This window comes from Triturus cristatus, chromosome 1_1 (genome assembly GCF_964204655.1).
Source record: "Triturus cristatus chromosome 1_1, aTriCri1.1, whole genome shotgun sequence".
In the NCBI taxonomy this organism is placed as follows: Eukaryota; Metazoa; Chordata; class Amphibia; order Caudata; family Salamandridae; genus Triturus; species Triturus cristatus.
Genome location: NC_140579.1, coordinates 236,741,612 through 236,768,810, shown reverse-complemented (window position 1 = coordinate 236,768,810; position 27,199 = coordinate 236,741,612). Strand labels below are relative to the sequence as shown.

The window sequence follows — 27,199 nt, the reverse complement described above, 5'->3', positions numbered from 1 at the left end:
AAGGAGGGACTGTACAAGGGGGAGGATACTCCCCTGTCCTTTGTCCAGGTTCGTGCCAGAGGTGGAGCCAACGGCTCCCTGAACTGGTTTGAACTGGTCTATGCATGGAGGCGCCAAGAGTGCCCTGCAAACAGACTATTTGGTGCTGCCAAGTGCCCCTATCCTGCCCCAATACACTGCACCCTGTCTGGGAGGTGGTCACATCTTCCTGTGACAGGATACCTATTGTTCTTCCTTCCTCTGCCCGAGCTTGGCTCAGCAGCAGGAAAGCAGAAACGTGTCTCTGGCCGGCAGCAGCCCTAGCTTGCTGTTCGGGTCTGGAAAACTGGTACTGGGAGCACCGAGGGCCTCCCAGAGGAGCTGATACCAAACATGATAGGATTCCTTACAGCCAGTTTTGAGATGGTCATTGCGTAATGACGCAGTGCCCCTCTATATGTCATATGGCTGTCTCACTTACAACCCGGTAGAATGGGCTCCATGCGCTGTAGGGGTGTCCTGCTCATGCAGGGGCACCCTCCCACCTAGAACCAAGGACCCTGTCTTCAGGATTGTATGGTCTATCTTATGGGTGACTTTTAGGTTTTAAGTGTAGTGACCCTAGATATAGGTAAACCTATATATTCTGTAAGTGGTGTTAGAACCAGTTTACACAGGGGGCCATGGCAGGCCTGTAGTTACAAATTGAATGGTTTCCCAAGGGTGGCATAATACATGCTTCAGCCCATGGGCGACCTCTGGGGTACCTATGCCCTGGGTACCTTAGTACCATATACTAGGGAACGATAAGGTTACATCAGTATCTACTCTGGGATTTACCTAAGTACTGAACATACCAATTTAGGGGAGAAAGCACAGAGACTTGGGTCCTGATTAGCAGGACCCAAGCCAGACTAGTCCGAAAAAGTACTATATAAAGCAAAATGTGTGGGTAACCATAAAAGCAGATCCTACGTTCCTACACCAACATTATCAGAATGATTAGATCTTGTTGAAACCTGAGATCTCTGCACTGGGCTTACAATTCTTACAATCTTTCAAATACCATGCATATTAATTTACTAGTGCCAACATTATTAAGATATGAACATTTACTTAGGCCACCCCATTTAACTCTTCCCACTTCGTGGTGGCTTTGCATGAAATTTAATATACAAAGAGTTAGCTAAACAGGATATGAGTGCCAAATTTTGTGTAGATCTGTGATAATGCACAAAATGTATTTGTTTTTATCCCCCACTCCACCTCCTTAGTCCCCCTTTAAATTTACTCCTCCTTGGTTTATCTGCATAAACCTTGGCATACCAACACAAAACTAAACGTGCTGAAGGTTTTCCAAATTTCATGCAGATACATTAAATGGCACTTAAGTTATTAGCAAATCAATATGTGTGCAATAAAAGACAATGGTTTAAGATTAGTTCTAATTAGGAACATTTAATTTATTATTTCTATCCAAAACAAACATAAACTACACAAACATTATAGATTCAAAAGTTATATCTATATGGTACCAGAATCGGAGCCACGGTTGAAGAACTAGCGACTGAAGATTGCAGGGACAAAAGCGCCAGCACATAAAGCTAGACCTGTGTCCGCGATTCCAATTTTGGAACTGCTGCAACAGGTAGCCTAGCTGGAGTCTGAGGTTCCAGCTAGCTGGATCTGCGAATCACACGATAAAATCAAAAAAGTATATTTTAAATTTGGGGCCCTCCAACATGATCTTGAGTTCAGGGCTCACTCTGCCCACTTATATGGCCTTTAAAATTAGTTTTCGGGATGCAGATGCCAAGTCGCTGCATCCTGCAATGACAACCCAACATTTTCTGCCGATAGTTCTGGTACCATGATTCGTGTTCGGCTCTGTGCTGCCGAAATGGCTGACAGAAGAAAAAGTTCTATCGGCCAATCAGATCAGACTATTATTTTTAAATTCTGGAGCTGCAGAGATCTGCAGTTCTGGTATTGTTGATCCTCTGTAAATTAATTCCCAGACATCTAAAACACAACCTCTCCATGCCCAACCTGAGCACCTTTGTAATTTCTAATGTCTTCAAAACTACTAAACAGATTTACACCAAATCAAGAAAAGTCTAATACTTAAGTAAAGGTCCCCATTTCTGCCAAATGCGGTGTAATTCTGTTGAGTCTGTACCAAAGAGCAAATAATCCTATGGGAATTAAAATGTGAAATGACACTTTTGGAACCCCCTCTTCTTCTTGCCGTTATGTGGCAGTGTGTGACTGCGTGGAATGCAGGCCCTGTCTTTGATGGATCTGCACTAAACCTGCCACTAAGTCCCCAAAGTGGATGCACTTGTTTTAAAAACATTTAGGGGCAGATTTACAAGCCCCTTACGCCACTTTTGCGTCACTTTTCCCATGTTAAAAGTGACGCAAAAGTGGCGCAAGGGGCTTGTAAATCTGTCCCTCAAAGTTATATGGAGATTCGTTGGATGTGCCAAAGCATTGAGAAAACAAAAATGCCCCCCTCATCTATCACCGCCCACTGTAATGGAATTAACACATGGGCTTCCTCCTGTCGCACTCTCAGACTACTTTTATGATAGGGTGGGATAATTGCTTAATTAGGAGGCCATTGGCTACAGATCCGGATTTGTCTTCCCAAAGCTTGAATCGAGCGGAGACAGCACGTGTATTGGGCATCGGTGTTTCTGTGCAGCGTACGTGGCAGCAGAGCCCCCTGAAAAGGGAGGTAGCCGCTCCACAATACTTTAGGGTGTCAGAGCTATGCCTACATGGAAGGAAGTAAGTAATCTTTATTGCATGCTCTGATACTGTGACATAGGAGTTTAGAGGTCACGTGCCCGGTTTGAGCTCTGTGTTACTGTTAGCGCTCTAGCCTTCGGCTAGAGCGCAAGGGGAGAACGCGTAGTTTGCGCTCACGTCGGCGGACGTGAGCACGGGAGTATAAAATAAAGGGGCGGGCGTACGAGAGGGGGTTCGCGCCGGACGGATACACTGGGTCCGTGTGTTTATTGCGCGCTGCCCGCGCTAGGCCCCACACGCACATGGCGCGCACCATCATGCCCCCAGCACCTGCTGCATAGCAGAGCCCCAGAGTGTAACACTGGCGACGAGGTGGGCCCCCACCCCACCCCCTCCCTGCACTGATCGCCGAGGCTACGACCAGCTAAGTAGCTCCTCCAAAGGACAGCTGCAGGAACCGGAGACACACACACGACCTGCCTGGAGGTCGCGAGGCCACACCACCAGCCAACGGAGCACCAGAAGCCCTGCAGGCCAGAAGGGTGCATCGCCCAGCAAGGCGGCACGGCGCGCCGGCATAAAAGTGGACAAGTTTGTTAAGGAGGTCAGTGGCCATTGTACTGGTGCACCGAGCATGTGGTTCCTGCGCCACGAAGAGTGACACAGAACAACAGGACCAACCCAGGTCTCTGCCCCATCACCCCCCGACAGGGGTCCTGCCCCCGTTCAGTGAAACCGCTGACCCCACGACAGCTGCCCCGCGATGGCAGACCTGGCTGGGCAGACTGGAGAACTATTTCATTGGTTCAAGGGAGACAGACGGGGCGGTGAAGAGGTCCCTCCTGCTCCACTACGTGGGGGAAGAAGTGTACCTCCTCTTCAAACACCTGCCTAACACGGGGAACCCGGATGACTATGCGGCAGCAGTGGCAGCTCTAAATGCGCACTTCGACCCTCAGGTCAATCCGGACTATGAACATTTTAAACTCCGCCAAGTGAGGCAGCGCGAAGGGGAATCAGTGGATGCCTTCCATGCACGGTTAAGAGCCCTCGCGGAGACGCACCTCGTAGGAGACAGAGCCAAAGAGGAAATTAGCGCGCAATTAATACTAGGGATCCGGAGCAAGACGCTTCGTGGACTGATACTTCGCAGACCCAACATCCAGATGAACGATATCCTAGTCCTGGCCAGGACGCATGATCTGTCGGCGGCACGAGCAGAGGAAATGGACCAGGCCCTGGTGAAGGGGATAGACAAACAAGTGGAAGTGAAAACAGAAAAGGTGGATGTGGTGCGAGCGCTGGAAAGTCCACAGAGGCCCCGAGACCGGCGACCCCCAGCCCAAGCCCGGCTGTGTGGATACTGCGGGTACGAAGACCACCCGCTCAAGACGTGCCCAGCCAGAGGGAAAGTGTGCACAAACTGTGGATTCGAAAACCACTTCGCGTCGGTCTGCCGGAGGAAGACACAGAAAGGCGGGAACAAGTGGGACAAGCCGCAGAGGAAGCTGGTAAGACAGCTCTCGCACACGTCGCTGTCATCCCAACCGCCACCAAGGTACGAGAAAGCTAGAGGCCACAAGGACTCGAGCACTGAGTCTGAGGATGGAGAAGAAACGTATTTCATATCATTCACCAAAGCCCAGAAAAGTACCAGGCGACCGCAGCCGCGATGCGACCTACTAATAGCAGGAACAGAGGTCAACGCTGTGATAGACACGGGTGCGTCCGTGACAGTAATGGGCGTACAGCAGTACAACCGTCTCAGGCCGAGACCGGAGCTCCGACAGTCCAAGGCCAAGATCTACGCCTATAGGAGCGACACGCCATTACCACTAAAAGGGAAGATGACGGTAGCCGTGAGTGCAGAAAACTCAGAAATAGTCATTGACATTCACGTAATTGACCAGGAGGTAGACACCCTACTCAGCGGGCACGCAGCCGAAGACCTCGGGCTGATCACATTCCTCAGGAAGATCCAGGACAAGCAAGCAGAAGACCTGCTGGCCTCTTCTCAGGGCTAGGGAAGATTAAGAGGCCACCGATACACCTTCACATCGACCCCGTGGTGGCACCGACGGCCCTCAGGCATAGGCGGATACCGTTCCACCTACAGCCGCTGGTGGAGGAAGAACTCCAGAGATTGGAGGAGCAAGGAGTGATCGAGAAGGTGACCGGACCCACACCGTGGGTATCACCCATGGTGATAGCGGAGAAACCACGTCAACCGGGGAAAATCCGTTTGTGCATAGACATGCGGCTTCCGAACAAAGCCATCAAGCGCGAGAGGCACATCACACCGACTATGGATGACATTGTGTCTGATCTAAACGGAGCTCGGTGGTTCTCCAAACTAGACTTTAACGCTGGATACCACCAGCTCACCTTGGCAAAGGAAAGCCGATATATTACTACGTTCAGTACGCACCTAGGACTAAGGCGATACAAACGCCTGAACTTTGGGATCTCCTCGGCAGCAGAGATCTTCCAAAATACCATCAAGGATATCCTGCTCGGGCTACCTGGTGTCTTAAATGTGAGTGACGACATCCTCATATACTCCAAGACGGTGGAAGAACACTACAGGCACGTCCGAGCCACACTATCACAGCTGCAAGAACATGGTGTCACTCTGCACAGGGAGAAGTGCCAGCTATTTCGACAAACCATCGAATTCTTTGGCTACGTCTTCACCAAAGAAGGCATCCAAGTGGATCCCCGGAAGTCCCATGCCATCAAAACGGCCGCAGCTCCGGCGTCAGTGGCAGAGGTCCGCAGCTTCCTGGGGATGGCCACTTACTGTGGGCGGTTCATGTCGAATTTGGCCACTCTAGCCGAAACTCTCAGGCACCTCACCCAAACCGATGTAATGTGGCGATGGACAGATACAGAAGAGGAAGCGTTTGAGGCAATCAAGAAAGCTCTATTGGATCAGACCACACTGGTCTACTTTGACCCGAGCAAGAAGACTGAAGTCCGAGTAGATGCGAGTCCGGTAGGGCTAGGGGCGGTCCTAATGCAAGAGCAGGAACCAGGGCAGTGGGCAGCCCTGGCATACGCCAGCAAGGCCCTCACAGACACGGAGAAGCGCTATTCCCAAATTGAGCGCGAGGCACTAGCGATTCGTTGGAGCTGCCGTCACTTCCATCTGTACGTGTGCTGACACCCATTCACGGTGGTGACGGACCACAAGCCGCTAGTGCCACTCTTCCGAGGAACAGTGCCACATCCTCCCCCATGAATAGAACAATGGGCCATCAACCTTCAACAATACCACCTCACTGTGGTATACAGAAACCCAGCAGACTTTCTATCCCGACACCCCGAGACCCATAGCAAACCGATACCGATGGATGGGGAGGAGGAAGCTGAAGGTCATCTAGACATGGTGGCTACTCTGGTGTGCCCCTGGGCCTTAACGCTAGAAGAAATCTTGGAGGCGGCCGAACAAGACCCGGTGCTAATCAAGATCAAGGACACCATACTCGCGGGAACCTGGCAGCATTTTCTCCAGGCAGCGAACTCATGGTCTCATGAAGGGAGAGACGACCTCCAACACATGTGGAGAGTGCGTCACGAGCTAAGTGTGACTAGAGGGGGGCTTGTCATACGAGGCTCCAGAGTCGTCATCCCGGCCGCCCTCAGGACCAGGGCCACGCAACTGGCGCACAAAGGACACCAGGGAACGGAGAGAATGAAGGCTCGGATGAGGGAGAAAGTATGGTTCCCGAGCATGGACACCTACGTAGACGACGCGGTTCGCAGCTGCCAGTCATGCCAGTTGACCAGCGGAGCCCAACCGCCGGCTCCTATCATCACCGAGGAGCATGGGAGAGGTCCGTGGGAGAAAATCAGTGTGGACTTCGGGAGCCTACCTGACGGACGAGTCACACTAGTGATCATTGACAGCTTCTCGAAGTACCCACTAGCAGAGGCGTTGCCGTCCACAGCCTTCGCGCACGTGGGCCCCGCCCTGGAAAAAGTATTTGGGATGTTCGGGTGCCCCGAGGAACTGCGGAGTGACAACGGGCCCCCATTTCAAGGACACGAGTTCGGAGAGCTCCTAAAGTCACATGGCATCCGCCATCGGCGCATCACCCCACAGTGGCCACAGGCCAATGGAGAGGTAGAGAGGCTCATGTGCACCATCAACAAAATACTGCCCATCGCCGTATCTGAACAATCAGACCCAGAACAAGAACTGCAGCGGTTTCTGGGGGTGTACCGCAGCACTCCCCACTGCTCCACTCGTCAAGCACCTTGGGCCCTGAAGTTCAAAGGGGCTTGCCGAGACGGGCTACCAGTCGCCCCAGGCTGGACAGCCCCGCCGTTCGACGCGGAGAGTGCGTTCCGGAGGCGCCAGGAGCGCAATGACAAAGTCAGCAAAGCGCGAAGGGCGGTGCCCAGGGAGATCCACGCCGGGGATATGGTGGTTCTAAGAGAGCGGCGACCCGGAGGAAAGTTCAAGACTCGGTATGAACAGGGCTACTGGAGAGTAGTCGACCAGCAGGGGACCATGGTGACAGCACGCCGGGGAGGCGAGCTGGTCACCCGAAATATATCATGGTTCAAGGTGGTGAGGAGGCCCACGGTTGACCATGAAGCTACAGTTGTTGGTGAAGAGCCTGACCCAGGGGTCCTCCCAGCGAGTGTGCCTAGCCCCGTCTCGCAGGGTAACCCAGGGGCCGGTCCGGGCAATGTCGAGCGTCCGGACAGCGGACCAGAACAAGGGGCCGCACCAACGACCCAAGCCCCAACTCCTCGGGGGACCGCGAGATATGGGCTAAGAGAAAACCCCAGGCCCAGCAGCCGATTGCGAGACTTTGCATGCCAAGTAAGTGGCGCCGCGAATTAAAGTTTGAACTGTTGGACTAACTTGGAGAGGGATGTTACAGTTAGCGTTCTAGCCGAAAGGGGAGAACGCGTAGTTTGCGCTCACGTCGGCGGACGTGAGCGCGGGAGTATAAAATAAAGGGGCGGGCGAACGAGAGGGGGTTCGCGCCCGACGGATACACTGGGTCCGTGTGTTTATTGCGCGCTGCCCGCACTAGGCCCCACACGTACGTGGCGCGCACCAACATGCCCCCAGCACCTGCTGCATAGCAGAGCCCCAGAGTGTAACACTCTGCACCGCGCAGTGATAGGTCTGATGAGAGGGTGCCCTGGAAAGGCCTGCATTCCATGCAGCCACGCGCGGTAAGTTGGAAACGCTAAGAATTCCAGGTATGCTCTTGTGCGGTGACGTGAGCAGAAGGAAGTTGAAATGTCATTCAGCCTTTTTTTAAATATATAATCGAGCTTTTTAATTCAAGATAGTCGAGTATCGTCGAGTCCCATGTGACCCCTCTCTTCTCCAGACACATGACAGGTGTTCCTATTTTATGTATTTATTTATTTATTTAATGCGTTTTTATATAGCGTGGACTTTACCCGAAGGTGTCAGAGCGCTTCACAATAGGAATAGTAATCATACACGAGGAGAAAAATTACAAGTGAGCATGTTACAAAAGCAAACGTTGCGTTACATGAAGCAATAGTGACAATTGTGCAAGTATCAGGAGCAAACAAAATACAAGAGGTAGCAAACGATACGTTACAAAAGGAAAAAGTGACATGTGTGCATGTTACAAAAGAGTATAAAGTACAAGTAAAGCAAGGGCGATCTTCAAAGACCCTGTCAGCGAAAGGCTTCTTCTGAAAAGGCCCAGAGGCCCACTCCCCAGGCGGGGTGTGCTGTGACCGCGGCGCCTGTGCTGTCTGCAGTCTCTGCTGGGTCCCTCCACTTCTGTCAGCTGTGGGGGAGACATCACAATGGCCCCCCTCTTCAGCTGTAGGCTGGCGGAGGGTCTCTGCATGTGAATAGGGAGCTCAGGCGCGTGTCTTGAAGGCCCTTTATCTGTCCCCGGTGTGTTTGTTCTGAGTCCTGGGCCAAACAGCAGCTCTGTGTGGGTAGGTGACGCAGGCCAAAAATTCCCTTTGGGAGAAGGACTGCAATTAGAGGGCAGGGGGTCCCCTAATCCTTCATGCTGACCCTCAGAAGGTGGCATCAATGCCCATTGGAAGGCGGTCTGAGCTGTCAATTGTATACCCAGGCCCCTGCTTAGGAAATAACACAAGTTCCGAAGAGGCTGCAGTGAATGGGTGCATCACATGTCATCTCTGGACCACGGGGTACGGGTGTCCCTGGGAGAGAGGCTTGTGTGAGGAGAGATGGTGGGGTTTGGAGGAGGGGTGACCGGGGCAGCAAACTGCTGGTAGTGATGGAGTCCTTTTCCTGGTGAGATGCCTGAATAGCCTTCAGGCGGGACCACTCGAATTATGCGATTATGTTGCTTTTTCACGTAACTATGGATTTGCCGCATTTGCCCCATCATTATCTGCCGCATAATCTGCATATTTTAACAAAAATTATGCAGATTGTAACAAAAAAATAGTTTATAGCTCAAAGGGATCATAAGGTACAAAAACGTGGCGATATATGTTTGCACACAGTGGAATGCGCTTCTCAAAGGTTAACTGGCCATCTTTCAGTTGCTTATTTCTGTATTCAGTTATTAAACTGCTAGTAATTAGGCGAAATCTTTGCCCAGTCAGTATTTCTATGGGTAAAAATGGCAAAATAATGAAATAATAAAACCAAAAAATGTGCTGCACAATTTGCCTTTTCTTGCTGCGTAATTAAGTCAACCCTGTCGCATAATTTGGTGCTCCATTAAAAAATAACTCCAGTGGCCCTGGCTACAGGTGATGGAAGCAATGAGAGGGCATTTTATCTGCATAGTGCACTGACACCTGTAGTTTCTATGCTTCTAGAGTCGAGGGTACCCGTGTGACTTCTTACCAGAGAAATGGAAGTCAAACCCCATCCTCATTTAATCCGTGGCTTCTCTGCTTAGATGTCCAGGAGTATCCCATTTTTGGATAAAAAATATAATTGTCATAAGTACATAGGAATTGGGCAATTGCTCACCTAAGCCACCATCAAACCACCCCCACAACAAATGCTGCTGCCTGATAATGCTGACCTCTCTCTTCTGTGCCCCACAGGTAAACAGACGTGATCTGAATGATGTCACGGCGGAGGAGGCCTTGAGCCTCTTCCAGGGAACGGACGAGTGCCTCACCCTGGAAGTCCTGAGGAATACACCAGCTACCCCAAAAACATATGGCAGTGCCACCCAGACAGAGGCACACTGGTGGGAAGGCCAAGGCGAGGAAGAGTGCTCAGACTGCAAACCTTTCCTGGACAGGTAGAGTTACTTATCTAAATGCCCTGTTATATTTGTGTCTTGTTCATCATTCAACTTCTTTCTAATTGCTTCAAATTGTGGCAAATAATGTACCTGGAAACAAAGTGATTTCCCCAGGTCACTCAATTTAGACGAGTTGGGAAGCTGGGATTAGTATTGTGACTTTCTGAGCCCACAGCTGAATGCTTAAAGTTTAAATACCAGCTCCCAAGACAGCTACCAGGCAGGCAAAACCTCAGTGTAACCACTTGCCAAAATCTCAAGGCTATAACTAGACCACATTTCCACTCGCCCAGTTGGCCACCATTCAAGTTGACCTCATCTGCGCAACGAGACCGAGGATTTCTAAACAGTTGTGTAAAGCCTTTAGAGATTGTGCAATAACACAATGCCAGTGTGCTCTACTGGTGACCCTCCCCTCCTGCAAATACGCAGCGTGGTAAAAAGCTTGGAGTGGTAAATCCCATGTGGGATGAGTTACATGTCCTTTGTCTTGTAGCCTGCCACTGTGATAGCCATAAAAGGTGCTACATCAAAGCTGTGGGCATAGGCGTTCAACTCACAGGGCACGTGTTTGAATCCTGCTAAGATTTCTCAGTGGGTTGCGCTTCTAACGCAGAGATGTGTTATGCCAGTGTCAGGTTTGGATCCTAGTAAAATAGCTCAGGTGTTACTGTACTTGCTGCAGAACTCTGTGTGTTATACTGCAGCCAAAGGCTCCAAGCTCAGCAGTCACTGCCTTATCATCCTCCTTTAGATAAGTCAGTACCAAGGAGCAGGGTAAGATTAAACCTATTATGTAGGCACCAAAGGGAAGGTGCCCCTTGGGATAAGTCACAATCCCCGAATTTAGAAAGAATTTAAGATGCAGCTTGTGACTCAGCTATGCCAAAGCGCCCTCTCTTGTACTCTGTCCAGGCATCAGGAGGGTTTTGTGCTACTTGGCACTGAGTTAAAGGCTGAAGTCGCAGCACACAAAGCAGTAAGTGCAGTCTCTGTCTGCCAAAACAAATAGCCACAGATAAAGCTACCCCTTGGTCTCCTTTTCTTATGTCTCTCTTTTGCTGGGTTCTTTCTTTTATTTTTCCTTGCTTCTTAGTATGTCAGGTACCTGCGGGGCAGGCAGCAGATAGTTTTGTGTTGCACAAAAGTCTGAAAGTAGCACGCTGTTCGCCTTTGATTACATTTTTAGCTAGTGCTCTCCTTCTCCCACCTAAAGAGTTTGCAAACTGAACCATAGATGGATTTGCTTTCTTTACCTAACTCTTTACCCACTCATATGACAAAACTAGGTGCAGGCGATTCTTTGCACGGTTTCATATGACACATATCAACATGTTTCAGTGTTTTATTTTCTCTTCCTTTCAGTCTGTATCAGAACTTCCTGCTGCCTGAGGAGCACAGCAGCGACGATGAAGATTACCTGCCCATCATTCCTCGTGATGTGGAGAATGCAGACGATCTGCCCTGCCAGGTATGAGAAACGATACATCCTCATAAGGGCAACTTTCCTGAGAGGTACCTCTTAGTGCATGTCCCCAGCAAGGTGGTGGTAACCTTGTTTTCCATGCAAGGTACCGGTAACTGCCTACATAATTCCAGATACCAGTAACTGTCTGTTCACCATAAGGTATTAGTCAGTGTCCCTCTGCCAGGTACAATTAAATGTCTGTCCATCTGTATCAGGGCACTACATAAATGACAGTGTGTGTGATCAACAGGTCGCAAGTTTGAATAACTTTAGGGTTGATTCAGCCATTCATCTAAAGGGAACATCATTAGTTAAATTAATGTGCACCATTGGAACAGGGGTATGATATTACTGATTATAATTATTATTATAGCAATGTCAAGTTGAATCTTGCGATGTAAGCTTGCAGCAGGGTAGACATGTTGACCAGTTGTTTTTCAGGAAGGGTAGGAGAAGATACAAACTGCAGCAGGGGTCTTCCCCTGAGAGGTGGTATTTCTGTGGATGCTATGTGTTTGCTCATTTGACTGAGTTCATTGTTGTGTTTCTAGGGAGAAGGATTCTTATTTGATTCAGAACAAGATGTGGCAAGCTGTTCTGTTTCTGACAACATCTCCTTCAGTGCCATTCTGGTAAGAACACAGAGTGGAAATGCATCGGAATGACACAAAATGCAATGCAATGGAATTCCATGAAGTGTGCAGTAAAGAATGGAGTACTATATCACTGTATGTTACAGAGTATTTATAGTACGCCAAAAAAAGCATCATCATGTCATATTGACATGTTATAAATGTCCTAGGACATTTGGAATAGAAATCATTTTCTCAAAAATAAAATCATTTGGTACTAATATTTCGCCCTTACCCAGATTTACCAGTCAAACGTTCTTTCCATCTATCCTACTTGAACATTTTTTGCTCACATGTTACTAAGGCTGCTCTCCTTTTAGCCTTTGTCCTCTGAAACACGAAGCGTTGTAATAGGAGAACTGGAAGTGTAGTCTGCACAACTAGCATAGCAGCTGCAAAGCAGCAAAGTGTAAGGTTGCATGTTCCTTCCCTTCCACCAGCATGCTTATTCATTTTGCTTTGCCCCTTTGTTGGTATAATTAAGCTTAAAAAATTGTACACATCACACCGCGGAGGATCCGTGGAACCACCAGATCTCGTAGTGAGATCTGATTGCAGGCTTTGACAAAATCATAAAAATGTTACTAGACCTGCAGGTCGAGTAACTTGAATAATCTACTCGAACTAACTGTAATGTAATTGACCCGTAAACTGGTCTCAAATTGTGTGATCAGTGGCAAATATTTTATTTTACAGTCACCTTTTTCTTCATACTCACATATGAGTGTACCTCAAATATGTGAGTTCAGTATTTCTGCTGTACAAAACAAAACTCTTTTGTTTGATTAAATAGTCTAAATGTTTGCTCCATGAGTAATAAGAATCTAGCACACTTATTGGAGACACATGATCCATGACTTGCATCTCAGTTTACTAATAGCATTGCCATCAGGGCAGGGGCAGGAGTATTTTTCAGTTCATGTTTAAACACTCACTTTTAATAAATATATTATTAAAGCATGATGTGGTAGCACTGTTATTTACAGACAGTACATTTCTAAGAAATGGCCAAAAATCTTCCCACTACCTTGCAGCTTTACTGTGAAAATTATATAGTGCATTCACAATAATCTGTGAAAATTGGGTTTCAGAGAACATATTCATCATTTGTACATCACCAATTAAAGTGCTCTGATTTGTTTTTCATCCAATTTAAATATTTTTGTTCATCACACAGAAGTACAAAAAACGGGATTTCACAACTGCTGAAATATATATTTTGAAATGTTTGTACAGTTGACATATTAGCTATTTAAATGTGTGTTAGGAAAATTCTGACACCCACCAGCCTCTTATTTCACATTTCGTATAGCAGGTCAGACACTTAGCTTTGCAAAATTCCTGGAACTCTGCAGTTATAGAAGGACAAGTTATTGCAAAGTGACTTCGAACCTCTGTCTCTGAACATAGAGCCGCTTGGTGTCTACCGGCAGATGTAAAGTTTTTATTTTGAACTGTGGGCGCATTTGTGGAGTGTATTTTAACCATTACACATCTCTGGGGAATTCAGTGGCTTACCTGGGGGGCTAGCGTGATAGCCTGGGCTCAGTCTTGCTTCCTTCCCGCCCTGGTCTGACACGGTAACCAATACGATTGCGCAGAGAGCGTGGAAGGTCAGAGCCAGGCACTTCGGGTGACCGGTTAGCGGTCTCGTGGTTGGGACCAGCCAGGGATAAAGGAACATGGTCTGGCAGTCGTGCAGCGGGTGCACCACCGGCGCGCCAAAGGCAAGCCCGTCTGTGCCCGTCCGCGGCTGACCGGGGCCTGGGGCCACCCTCCCTGGCTGTTCCAGTGCAGAACTACGGTATAACACCCAAGAACTGCATGCCCTTTGTCCCCAAATAGCGGAGTCATGCAAACACAGCATGCAAGGAGGAAGCATGGCAAGGGACTGTAGGCATTGCCCATTTAAGTTTAGTCTGGGGAAGGAGGGGAAGGAGGCATTCTCTGCTCTGAGTTGCTGCCTCTTGAATTGCCGTTCACTCAGGAAACACAGATTAGAGATTTTCGACCTGCTCTTGGATAGCCAGGCAGATGTGATGTTTCTTACTGAGACATGGTTGGACGAGGACTCTGCTCCGGAGATCCTTGAGGCATTACCTAGCGGTTATGCGATCATTAGAACAGACAGGGACTCTGGCAGAGGGGGGGAGTGGCAATTATTTTAAACATGCCATCCAATGCCTACTCGAGCCTGTTATCATTGCCGATAGTGAGGCTGGCCTTTTCACAGTTACGGTGGTGAGTAATTATATTGTGAAAGGACTTTTGATCTATCGACCTCCTGGTTACCCCACCCGTTTTTCTTCGAGTCTGATTGAATATCTCACACAACCAGCCTTGCGCTATGATAAACTGCTTGTATTGGGGGACTTCAATCTGCATCTGGAGGATGCGGAGTGTGTGGTGGCAGATGAATTACGACAGGAACTGGCCACCTTACAACTGAGGTTAACAGCTGTTTTCCCTACTCATCAGCAGGGCCATCTGCTTGACCCCATTTTTACAAATTGGGATGATTTAGTGGTCAACTTACCACGGCCAATGGTATGGGCAGATCATTACTTGGTCCCGTTTGTCATGCGGCTGCCAAGGCCTAAGGTGCAGTAGGATCTGAAGGGGGGAATAACTTGCCGGAGGTGGGCTGGATTTTCGCCAGGCAAGTTTAATAGTGCCCTCTTGCAAGGGGGCCACCGGGGGGAACGGATGTTGATAGTGCCTGTGTAGACCTGGATAGGAGGATTGTGGAGGCACTAGATAGCATGACCCCCTGGTCACGCAAAAGCACAAAAGCACATAAATCTGCCCCTTGGTTCAATGCCGTTTTGAGAAATGCGAAGACAGATTGCAAACGCATGGAAAGGCAATGGAGGAAGAATTTCTCGGACCAGGGGAGGAGCGAATATAAAGCTATGTTGAAGGGCTACCATGGACTTATTAGAAGAACTAAGGCAGCATATTATCGGGAAAGAATGCGGGTAACTCGACAAGGGAACTATTCAGAGTCTATAAGGAAATATCGTCCCTAGCTACAGTGGCAGCACCTGTAATAGGCTCGGTAGAGCTATGTAACCGCGTGGCGGACTTCTTTTCAGATAAAGTGGAGAAAATCTACTCCACCTTCCCGGACTCTGCCCAAGTAGGACATGATGATATTTTGGAGGAGGCAGGGCTCGCTAATGAGGGTGAGGGACTGGGCAGTTTTACCGCCCCCCCCGAGAAGTGCTAACTAAAATTTGCCTGAGTGTAAAGTCAGGCTCTCCTAGAGACCCGGCCTCCCCTAAAGTATTTAGAGGGAGCATAGAAATACTGGAACCCTATATTAGACATCTTGTGGAGGTTTCATTCAGAACATGCACTGTTCCAGGAAGATGGAAGGAAGCAGTAGTACTTCCTCTACCTAAAAAGCCACATCTAGGTCCAGATCGCCTTGATAACCTGCGCCCAATTTCTCTTTTGCCCTACTTTGCAAAGATCGCGCAGAAAGTGGTAAACAGGCAACTTACAGCACATAGTGGGAAATTTAAACTCTTACATCCCACCCAATCTGGTGTCCGGGCATGCCATTCGACAGAGTCTGCCCTGCTATTAGCCACAGAGACTATCAGGCAATATGTGGATGCGGGTCAGACGGCGGCCTTGATCCTGTTGGATCTAAGTGCCGCCTTTGATACGGTTGCCCATCATACTCTGGTGCACCGTCTGAGGAAAGGAGGTGTGTCGGGCAGGGCATTATCCTGGATGGAATCATTCCTAGCGGAGCACAGTTTCCAGGTGAGGCAGGGTGTGCACTTTTCCAAGGTTATCAAACTGAGGCAGGGGGTACCACAGGGTTCGATCCTGAGCCCGACTTTGTGTGGCTCCTTTGGCGGAGATTGCTGATGGTTTCGGGATCAGGATTGTGTCCTATGCGGACGATACCCAGCTGGTGGTCTCCCTGACACAGGAACAGGACACGGCAGCCCCCAACTTCGTGGCATGTTTGCATGAGCTAGCATCATGGATGGCCAATAACTGCCTGAAGTTGAACGGCGATAAGACCGAGGTGTTTGTGGTGGGGAGAGCACCGTTGGTGTGGTCGTCGACTTGGTGGCAGCAGAGATTGGGTCCTACCCCGGTGCCCTGTGCCCAGGCCAAGAATCTGGGGATGTGGATGGACACGAATCTCTCCTTCGAGTACCAGACTAGACGGGTTGCGGGTGCCTGCTTTGGAGTTTTGAGGGGCCTTTGCAAAACTCTAGATACGCTGCCTATCGCAGCCAGGAAGACCTTAGTCCATGCCCTGGTGACGTCCCGCCTCGATTATGGTAACATCTTGTATCTGGGTGCAACGGGGAAATGTATGCGGAGACTCCAGTGTGTGCAGAATGCAGCAGCTCGTCTGGTTCTCATGCGCCCAAGGAGAGCCCCATCGAAGATGGCACTTGCTTCTCTCCACTGGTTACCGATACGAGAACGAGTTTGGTTTAAGGCGCTGTGTGTTTGCCACCGCATTATTCAGGGGACTGCGCCGTCTTACCTGCTCGATCTTCCTACTCGACGCCTCAGATCTGTGGGGAGAGGTCTGGTATGCGTTCCGGTTGTTAAGAGAGCCAGGATGGGGGCTCGGTCCTTTCGCCTTTTGGCTGCACAGCTCTGGAACAAACTCCCTCTGAGCCTGCGGTTGGAGCCCATGGAGGGCACCTTTAGGAAAAACTTGAAGACGTACCTATTCCCTCCAGGATAATGGGATTGGGGGGGGGGCGGGACGGTAGTCCACCAATGTAGCTTGCACCGTAGCGCAGGGACACTCTGACTGAGTGTAACCAGGAGCTTTATAAATGTAAAATAATAATAATAATAAAATATGACAAGATAAAAACAAGATTTAAAGTCATATTTATTGCTCATTCACTTTCTGACTGAACAGAACACCTGTTCTTTGTCAACTCGCCAGAAGGGGCGAGTGGGTCCTAAATATAGCTCAACCTAATAAAATCTGATTTGCCATAGTCAGTGGGCGAGTAGATTTTCGAGACCTGGATTGGCTGCCACCAACTCCCATCCAGGAAGTAATGGCGGCCATCTTATGACTCAGGACTCAGTCCCAAGTCCTAAAAACAAAAAGCCAAAAAAAAGACATATGTGGCAGGTAGGGGTACCCTGACACTCTAAGCTTAGTGGTGGGGTCCCAGAGGGACCCCGCTTGTGGCAATTTTTATTTTTTATTTTACATGTTGACACAAATTCCTAGAGGGTGCGATTATAGTTATCTCATGACATGAGTTATAGTTACTTGATATAACTATAACTGGTGAATTTCTATAGTTTTTAGAGTTTAAAACATTACGTTGTCACTGAACATTTCACCTAAGTATAATGGCACATTAACCTTTGTTTATTTTCACTGAAAATATATATATATATATATATATATATATATATATATATATATATATATATATATATATATATATCTTTTCCAACACAACCCACTTCAGGAATCATGGGCGCTCTGCGGTGGTGCGTTCGAGGTACGGCAGGGTTAAGCCGTTGTAATATCCACTTCGTTTACCCACACAGGTTTCCTCGCGCACTCCCAGAAGGACAAACAGCTTCACCAATGATCGTTTTTTATAATTCCTTTACTTTCAGCATGCCAGATACAAAAAGACAAACTCTACGCGTTTCAGTCTCAGCAGAGACCTTGCTCACGAGTCTAGCGGTTGCTCAAAGGTAGTCAGGATTTTTAAACATACAAACAAATCAATTAGTGACATCACTTCCTGAGACAGTGCTGCTTGGCATTCTGGTCATTGTAGTGCCCAATACATTTTCTGACAAAACCCGACATTTTCCAATCCAAATAAAGTTCGTTTTCAACAAAAATAGGAATGAAAAACCCATTCCGTAGGCCTATGCACCTTTCTGTACATTTCAGGTCATTAAAACCATGCAATGTTATGATAACTATGATAGACATTTATATAGCTTAGTCTACGGTAATGTTGACAAGGTCTGGTCACCATTTCATTATTCACTTTCTACTAAACATAGTAGCAAACCACAGATTTCTATTAAAGTGAGTCATAATGTTACACCCTGGTGATCTTATATTAAGGATTGGAACTGTTGATTTTGAACATAAATCAAGCCCTCTAGTGGGCAGTATTCTACAACTTGTGATATGAAGGCACTGTCTCTCATCGTGAAAAAGGAACAAAAAAATGTGAGACATACATTAATGTAATAAACCTAAAAGTGTAAAAATGTAGGGGGCCAATGTCAGTGTCCTTGGTCAATTCTGACCCTTTCCTTGATAATTTTGGATGGCATAATTAAAGATGGTAATGAAGTTCCTCATCCTGATTTAAACCAAAAGGAGTCAGAGTCCTGAAATTCAAAATGTGTTTAGATTCTTTTTGCCGAAGGGTTTTCTCTCGGTCTCCTCCCCGTGGATGTATTCCTACGGATTCCACTGCATAGAATTTCAAGTCCTTCCATCTTCCTCCATGCTCCTTCTCCATGTGCTTTGCGACAGCATTGCTCCTGTCAGTGTTGACAGTGGCACGAACATGTTCCAAGATACGTTTTTTCAGTTCGCACTTGGTGCTTCCAACGTACTTTAGGGGGCAGGGACATTCGATGATGTATATGACGAATTGGCTTTTGCAATTGATTAGTTGTTGAATTCTCCATTTGCGTTTATTAGCCATCACCAACTCCTTGGTATTCTGAGCAATGGGGCATACCTTACAGCTCGTACATTTATAGAATCCTTTAGGTTTTAACCAGGTTTCTTTTTTGTTCTGTTGTTTGAAGTGGCTGTGGATCAATTGATCCCTAAGGTTTCTGGTTCGTCTGTAGGTAATGTTGGGATGATCACCTACAATTGATGACATTGTTGGATCCATGTGTAAGATGTGCCAATTTTTGCGTAGTATTTTCATCACCTGTTGGTTTCCTGTTGAGTGGGTAGTTATGAATCGTATTTGATTTTCTTCATTTGTTTTAGCTTCTTTGTCCTTTAGCAAATCTGTTCTGTTGATAGTTGCCGTTCGTTGTAAAGACATCTGGATGGTTTTGGAGCTGTAATTTCTTCTTTTGAAGCGTGTTATTGCCTGATTACGGTGTTTGAACCACTCTTCATCCCTGGAGCATATCCTTTTGATCCTGAGAAATTCCCCATAAGGGATGTTTTGTATCAGACTTTTTTGATGGAAGGATTCTGCATGCAGTACTGCATTTGTTGCGGTGTCTTTGCGATGTAGAGTTGTGTGTACAGTGTTGTCTACAATGTAAATTACAGTGTCCAGAAACACCACTTTTTCGTCACTGATATTGTATGTGAATTTCAATTTGAAGTTGGAGTTGTTCAAGATTTCGAAATATTCTGCAAACTCGCTATTTGTTCCATCCCAGATGATCAATAGGTCGTCTATATACCTAAACCAAGCTATGGTTTTATTCACATAGGTGTCGTTCTCTTGGCTCCATGCCCATGCTTTTTCCCATACGCCCATAGTCAAACAGGCATACGATGGGCTAAATGAAAAACCCATAGCTGTCCCTTTTACTTGGCGGTAGATCTCCTCGCCGAACATGAATGTATTTTGTTCAAGGCATAGCTGTATCATTTGTAATAACATCTCGTTATGGTCAGAGAATTGTATGTTTCTTTCAGCCAGGAATTGTTTACATGCCTTTAATCCAATGTCATTCTGAATGTTTGAATACAATGATATTACATCCATTGTTACTAATTTGTAGGACGCTTGCCATGGGGTGTTTTGTAGGTGTCTTAACAAATCTCCTGTGTCTTGTAGGTAAGAAGATAACCCCTTCACATATGGTAGTAGGAAAACATCCAGGAAATTGGCCATTGGTTCGAGTAGAGCTCCTTTTGCTGAAATTATAGGCCTTCCCGGTGGTTTCGTCGGATGTTTGTTGATTTTTGGAAGAAAGTATATTGTAGCCATTTTGGGGTGTTCCATTTTCAGATATTTTACTTCTTCCTCATTCAATAGATTTTGTTTGCTCCACAGATCCAATTTCAAATCTAATTCCTCCTTCCATCTTTTGGTGGGGTTGGTTTTCAATTTCTCATAATATTCTTTGTTTTCCAATTGTGAATATGCTTCTTTAACATATGCTTCTTTCTGTAGGATGATGACGTTACCTCCTTTATCTGCCATCTTTATTTCAATTGTATCATCATTTTTTAGATCAGTTAAGGCATTACGTTCTTCATGTGAGAGATTGTCTAGTTTCTTGGAGTGGTTAATTTTGTAAAGGTCTTTGATAACACACTCATGAAATAAATCAATTTTGTTGCCTTGTGGTAGTTGTGGATAGAATTTAGACTTCGGTTTTTTGCTGCTGCAGCCAGCTCCCAATTGGTTACAGTAGGTTCGTACGTCACCTTTCTCATGTTCAGGATTTTTGTCTAGTTCCATCAGAGTAACAAAGTTTTCTGCATCTTGTGCCAGCAGTTCCATTTCTGGTATTTGGGTGATCTTTCGATGTTTATCCAGACCAGGGTTTTCAACAAACAATTTTGCTAGTTTAATTTTGCGAACGTATTTATATAGATCAATTCTTGTTTCAGCTATATCAATGCCGGTGGTGGGACAGAAATTCAAACCGCGTTGGAGAAGTTTTATTTCCATTTCGGTCAGTGTCTTTTTGGAGAGGTTGATTACTTGTAGTTCTTGATTCTCACTTGCGACGACTTCTTGTGAGTCTGTTAATTCCATTTCTGTCGCATGCTCCTCGTCATTGTTCCCACTCGAGTAGTGCTTGAATTTGTGTTTCCGCTTTCCTCTTCTTGTGCGTTTCTGCGGGCACCTCCACGTCCTCTGCCCCTTCCCCGGGTGTTGATTGATGGTGTTCCCACGTTCTTTTCCCAGTTCTTTTGCTGTAAAGCCAGCCTCATTTCTCCTAAAAAAGAACACTTAGGTTTTGTAGTGCTTGGCTCCCCTTCTACATCGCTCACATCCGTTGAGGTTAATGAGGAAAGGCTGCTGGCGTTTGTGGCCATATCCCATCTATCTTGTTCTTTGAACCGATCATACTTTCTAGCATAAGTAAAGATGCGTCCTTCTAAATAATCCTCTTTGTCTCTTTGAAACTTAGATTGTTTTCTTGCTCTCACAGTTATTTCATGTTTTTCGATGTAGTGACTCAGTTCTTCCTTAAATTTTGCCAAGTCTGCATTCAGTTCCACTGTTGTTAATTCTTTTTCCAATTCCCTTAGCTGGTTGGTAGTTTTATCCAGCGCAATTTGGATATGCCTCACGAGAATTTCCATTAATCCCAGGGATGAGTTAAGGATGTATTCGCCCCATTCCTTGAGTAGTTCATTACTTGTGTCTACATGATTGGGCATTAATCCAATGCGCAGTCCCCGTGGTACTCTTTTCACCTCCAGATATTTCTTTAGGGACGCCACTTCCCACCATTTATTGATTTCCTTTTTTGACAACTTCTCCCATGTACGTAGTTTGTTTTTGATGTCAATTTTATTTGAGCTGCCTGTTGCTCCAGTTTCAGCATTCGTTGTCTTTTCTTGATCGAAAAATGTATCTATCAGGGCATTTCTATTGGCCTCCCTTTTATCCATATTGTACTGGCACTTTCCTTTATGCTGATGATTTATATTAATACGATCTTGACCAATTCCATTTTATGTCCCCTCTGTCTCTTTGCAAATGTTAACCCAATTAGCAATGATGAGAAAAACAGTTCCCCGAGTATTTTACTCGTATATTATCAATGGGCAATATGCAAATCTGAGACCAACCGGCTTCTCATTCAAGTTGGATACAATGTATCACACAATTCAATGTGCGCGCAGCTCGCTTACCGATTGAAGAAGACAGGAATACACGTTCCCCTCCGAGTTCGCGTCTCCCGTTCTATCTCCGCTCAGCCTGGCTTCGCTCGTGATGGTTGTTGCTCGATGCCGGCGTTCACCCGATTCCAAATTCAATCTTTTCCAACACAACCCACTTCAGGAATCATGGGCGCTCTGCGGTGGTGCGTTCGAGGTACGGCAGGGTTAAGCCGTTGTAATATCCACTTCGTTTACCCACACAGGTTTCCTCGCGCACTCCCAGAAGGACAAACAGCTTCACCAATGATCGTTTTTTATAATTCCTTTACTTTCAGCATGCCAGATACAAAAAGACAAACTCTACGCGTTTCAGTCTCAGCAGAGACCTTGCTCACGAGTCTAGCGGTTGCTCAAAGGTAGTCAGGATTTTTAAACATACAAACAAATCAATTAGTGACATCACTTCCTGAGACAGTGCTGCTTGGCATTCTGGTCATTGTAGTGCCCAATACATTTTCTGACAAAACCCGACATTTTCCAATCCAAATAAAGTTCGTTTTCAACAAAAATAGGAATGAAAAACCCATTCCGTAGGCCTATGCACCTTTCTGTACATTTCAGGTCATTAAAACCATGCAATGTTATGATAACTATGATAGACATTTATATAGCTTAGTCTACGGTAATGTTGACAAGGTCTGGTCACCATTTCATTATTCACTTTCTACTAAACATAGTAGCAAACCACAGATTTCTATTAAAGTGAGTCATAATGTTACACCCTGGTGATCTTATATTAAGGATTGGAACTGTTGATTTTGAACATAAATCAAGCCCTCTAGTGGGCAGTATTCTACAACTTGTGATATGAAGGCACTGTCTCTCATCGTGAAAAAGGAACAAAAAAATGTGAGACATACATTAATGTAATAAACCTAAAAGTGTAAAAATGTAGGGGGCCAATGTCAGTGTCCTTGGTCAATTCTGACCCTTTCCTTGATAATTTTGGATGGCATAATTAAAGATGGTAATGAAGTTCCTCATCCTGATTTAAACCAAAAGGAGTCAGAGTCCTGAAATTCAAAATGTGTTTAGATTCTTTTTGCCGAAGGGTTTTCTCTCGGTCTCCTCCCCGTGGATGTATTCCTACGGATTCCACTGCATAGAATTTCAAGTCCTTCCATCTTCCTCCATGCTCCTTCTCCATGTGCTTTGCGACAGCATTGCTCCTGTCAGTGTTGACAGTGGCACGAACATGTTCCAAGATACGTTTTTTCAGTTCGCACTTGGTGCTTCCAACGTACTTTAGGGGGCAGGGACATTCGATGATGTATATGACGAATTGGCTTTTGCAATTGATTAGTTGTTGAATTCTCCATTTGCGTTTATTAGCCATCACCAACTCCTTGGTATTCTGAGCAATGGGGCATACCTTACAGCTCGTACATTTATAGAATCCTTTAGGTTTTAACCAGGTTTCTTTTTTGTTCTGTTGTTTGAAGTGGCTGTGGATCAATTGATCCCTAAGGTTTCTGGTTCGTCTGTAGGTAATGTTGGGATGATCACCTACAATTGATGACATTGTTGGATCCATGTGTAAGATGTGCCAATTTTTGCGTAGTATTTTCATCACCTGTTGGTTTCCTGTTGAGTGGGTAGTTATGAATCGTATTTGATTTTCTTCATTTGTTTTAGCTTCTTTGTCCTTTAGCAAATCTGTTCTGTTGATAGTTGCCGTTCGTTGTAAAGACATCTGGATGGTTTTGGAGCTGTAATTTCTTCTTTTGAAGCGTGTTATTGCCTGATTACGGTGTTTGAACCACTCTTCATCCCTGGAGCATATCCTTTTGATCCTGAGAAATTCCCCATAAGGGATGTTTTGTATCAGACTTTTTTGATGGAAGGATTCTGCATGCAGTACTGCATTTGTTGCGGTGTCTTTGCGATGTAGAGTTGTGTGTACAGTGTTGTCTACAATGTAAATTACAGTGTCCAGAAACACCACTTTTTCGTCACTGATATTGTATGTGAATTTCAATTTGAAGTTGGAGTTGTTCAAGATTTCGAAATATTCTGCAAACTCGCTATTTGTTCCATCCCAGATGATCAATAGGTCGTCTATATACCTAAACCAAGCTATGGTTTTATTCACATAGGTGTCGTTCTCTTGGCTCCATGCCCATGCTTTTTCCCATACGCCCATAGTCAAACAGGCATACGATGGGCTAAATGAAAAACCCATAGCTGTCCCTTTTACTTGGCGGTAGATCTCCTCGCCGAACATGAATGTATTTTGTTCAAGGCATAGCTGTATCATTTGTAATAACATCTCGTTATGGTCAGAGAATTGTATGTTTCTTTCAGCCAGGAATTGTTTACATGCCTTTAATCCAATGTCATTCTGAATGTTTGAATACAATGATATTACATCCATTGTTACTAATTTGTAGGACGCTTGCCATGGGGTGTTTTGTAGGTGTCTTAACAAATCTCCTGTGTCTTGTAGGTAAGAAGATAACCCCTTCACATATGGTAGTAGGAAAACATCCAGGAAATTGGCCATTGGTTCGAGTAGAGCTCCTTTTGCTGAAATTATAGGCCTTCCCGGTGGTTTCGTCGGATGTTTGTGGATTTTTGGAAGAAAGTATATTGTAGCCATTTTGGGGTGTTCCATTTTCAGATATTTTACTTCTTCCTCATTCAATAGATTTTGTTTGCTCCACAGATCCAATTTCAAATCTAATTCCTCCTTCCATCTTTTGGTGGGGTTGGTTTTCAATTTCTCATAATATTCTTTGTTTTCCAATTGTGAATATGCTTCTTTAACATATGCTTCTTTCTGTAGGATGATGACGTTACCTCCTTTATCTGCCATCTTTATTTCAATTGTATCATCATTTTTTAGATCAGTTAAGGCATTACGTTCTTCATGTGAGAGATTGTCTAGTTTCTTGGAGTGGTTAATTTTGTAAAGGTCTTTGATAACACACTCATGAAATAAATCAATTTTGTTGCCTTGTGGTAGTTGTGGATAGAATTTAGACTTCGGTTTTTTGCTGCTGCAGCCAGCTCCCAATTGGTTACAGTAGGTTCGTACGTCACCTTTCTCATGTTCAGGATTTTTGTCTAGTTCCATCAGAGTAACAAAGTTTTCTGCATCTTGTGCCAGCAGTTCCATTTCTGGTATTTGGGTGATCTTTCGATGTTTATCCAGACCAGGGTTTTCAACAAACAATTTTGCTAGTTTAATTTTGCGAACGTATTTATATAGATCAATTCTTGTTTCAGCTATATCAATGCCGGTGGTGGGACAGAAATTCAAACCGCGTTGGAGAAGTTTTATTTCCATTTCGGTCAGTGTCTTTTTGGAGAGGTTGATTACTTGTAGTTCTTGATTCTCACTTGCGACGACTTCTTGTGAGTCTGTTAATTCCATTTCTGTCGCATGCTCCTCGTCATTGTTCCCACTCGAGTAGTGCTTGAATTTGTGTTTCCGCTTTCCTCTTCTTGTGCGTTTCTGCGGGCACCTCCACGTCCTCTGCCCCTTCCCCGGGTGTTGATTGATGGTGTTCCCACGTTCTTTTCCCAGTTCTTTTGCTGTAAAGCCAGCCTCATTTCTCCTAAAAAAGAACACTTAGGTTTTGTAGTGCTTGGCTCCCCTTCTACATCGCTCACATCCGTTGAGGTTAATGAGGAAAGGCTGCTGGCGTTTGTGGCCATATCCCATCTATCTTGTTCTTTGAACCGATCATACTTTCTAGCATAAGTAAAGATGCGTCCTTCTAAATAATCCTCTTTGTCTCTTTGAAACTTAGATTGTTTTCTTGCTCTCACAGTTATTTCATGTTTTTCGATGTAGTGACTCAGTTCTTCCTTAAATTTTGCCAAGTCTGCATTCAGTTCCACTGTTGTTAATTCTTTTTCCAATTCCCTTAGCTGGTTGGTAGTTTTATCCAGCGCAATTTGGATATGCCTCACGAGAATTTCCATTAATCCCAGGGATGAGTTAAGGATGTATTCGCCCCATTCCTTGAGTAGTTCATTACTTGTGTCTACATGATTGGGCATTAATCCAATGCGCAGTCCCCGTGGTACTCTTTTCACCTCCAGATATTTCTTTAGGGACGCCACTTCCCACCATTTATTGATTTCCTTTTTTGACAACTTCTCCCATGTACGTAGTTTGTTTTTGATGTCAATTTTATTTGAGCTGCCTGTTGCTCCAGTTTCAGCATTCGTTGTCTTTTCTTGATCGAAAAATGTATCTATCAGGGCATTTCTATTGGCCTCCCTTTTATCCATATTGTACTGGCACTTTCCTTTATGCTGATGATTTATATTAATACGATCTTGACCAATTCCATTTTATGTCCCCTCTGTCTCTTTGCAAATGTTAACCCAATTAGCAATGATGAGAAAAACAGTTCCCCGAGTATTTTACTCGTATATTATCAATGGGCAATATGCAAATCTGAGACCAACCGGCTTCTCATTCAAGTTGGATACAATGTATCACACAATTCAATGTGCGCGCAGCTCGCTTACCGATTGAAGAAGACAGGAATACACGTTCCCCTCCGAGTTCGCGTCTCCCGTTCTATCTCCGCTCAGCCTGGCTTCGCTCGTGATGGTTGTTGCTCGATGCCGGCGTTCACCCGATTCCAAATTCAATCTTTTCCAACACAACCCACTTCAGGAATCATGGGCGCTCTGCGGTGGTGCGTTCGAGGTACGGCAGGGTTAAGCCGTTGTAATATCCACTTCGTTTACCCACACAGGTTTCCTCGCGCACTCCCAGAAGGACAAACAGCTTCACCAATGATCGTTTTTTATAATTCCTTTACTTTCAGCATGCCAGATACAAAAAGACAAACTCTACGCGTTTCAGTCTCAGCAGAGACCTTGCTCACGAGTCTAGCGGTTGCTCAAAGGTAGTCAGGATTTTTAAACATACAAACAAATCAATTAGTGACATCACTTCCTGAGACAGTGCTGCTTGGCATTCTGGTCATTGTAGTGCCCAATACATTTTCTGACAAAACCCGACATTTTCCAATCCAAATAAAGTTCGTTTTCAACAAAAATAGGAATGAAAAACCCATTCCGTAGGCCTATGCACCTTTCTGTACATTTCAGGTCATTAAAACCATGCAATGTTATGATAACTATGATAGACATTTATATAGCTTAGTCTACGGTAATGTTGACAAGGTCTGGTCACCATTTCATTATTCACTTTCTACTAAACATAGTAGCAAACCACAGATTTCTATTAAAGTGAGTCATAATGTTACACCCT

General features: G+C 45.7%; 1 pseudogene; it reads left to right on the top strand.

Moving 5' to 3' along the window:
* Window positions 1-6,082: 6,082 nt before the first annotated feature.
* The window catches only part of LOC146870058 (uncharacterized), a 76,640-nt pseudogene continuing 55,523 nt past the window's right edge, over window positions 6,083-27,199 (top strand).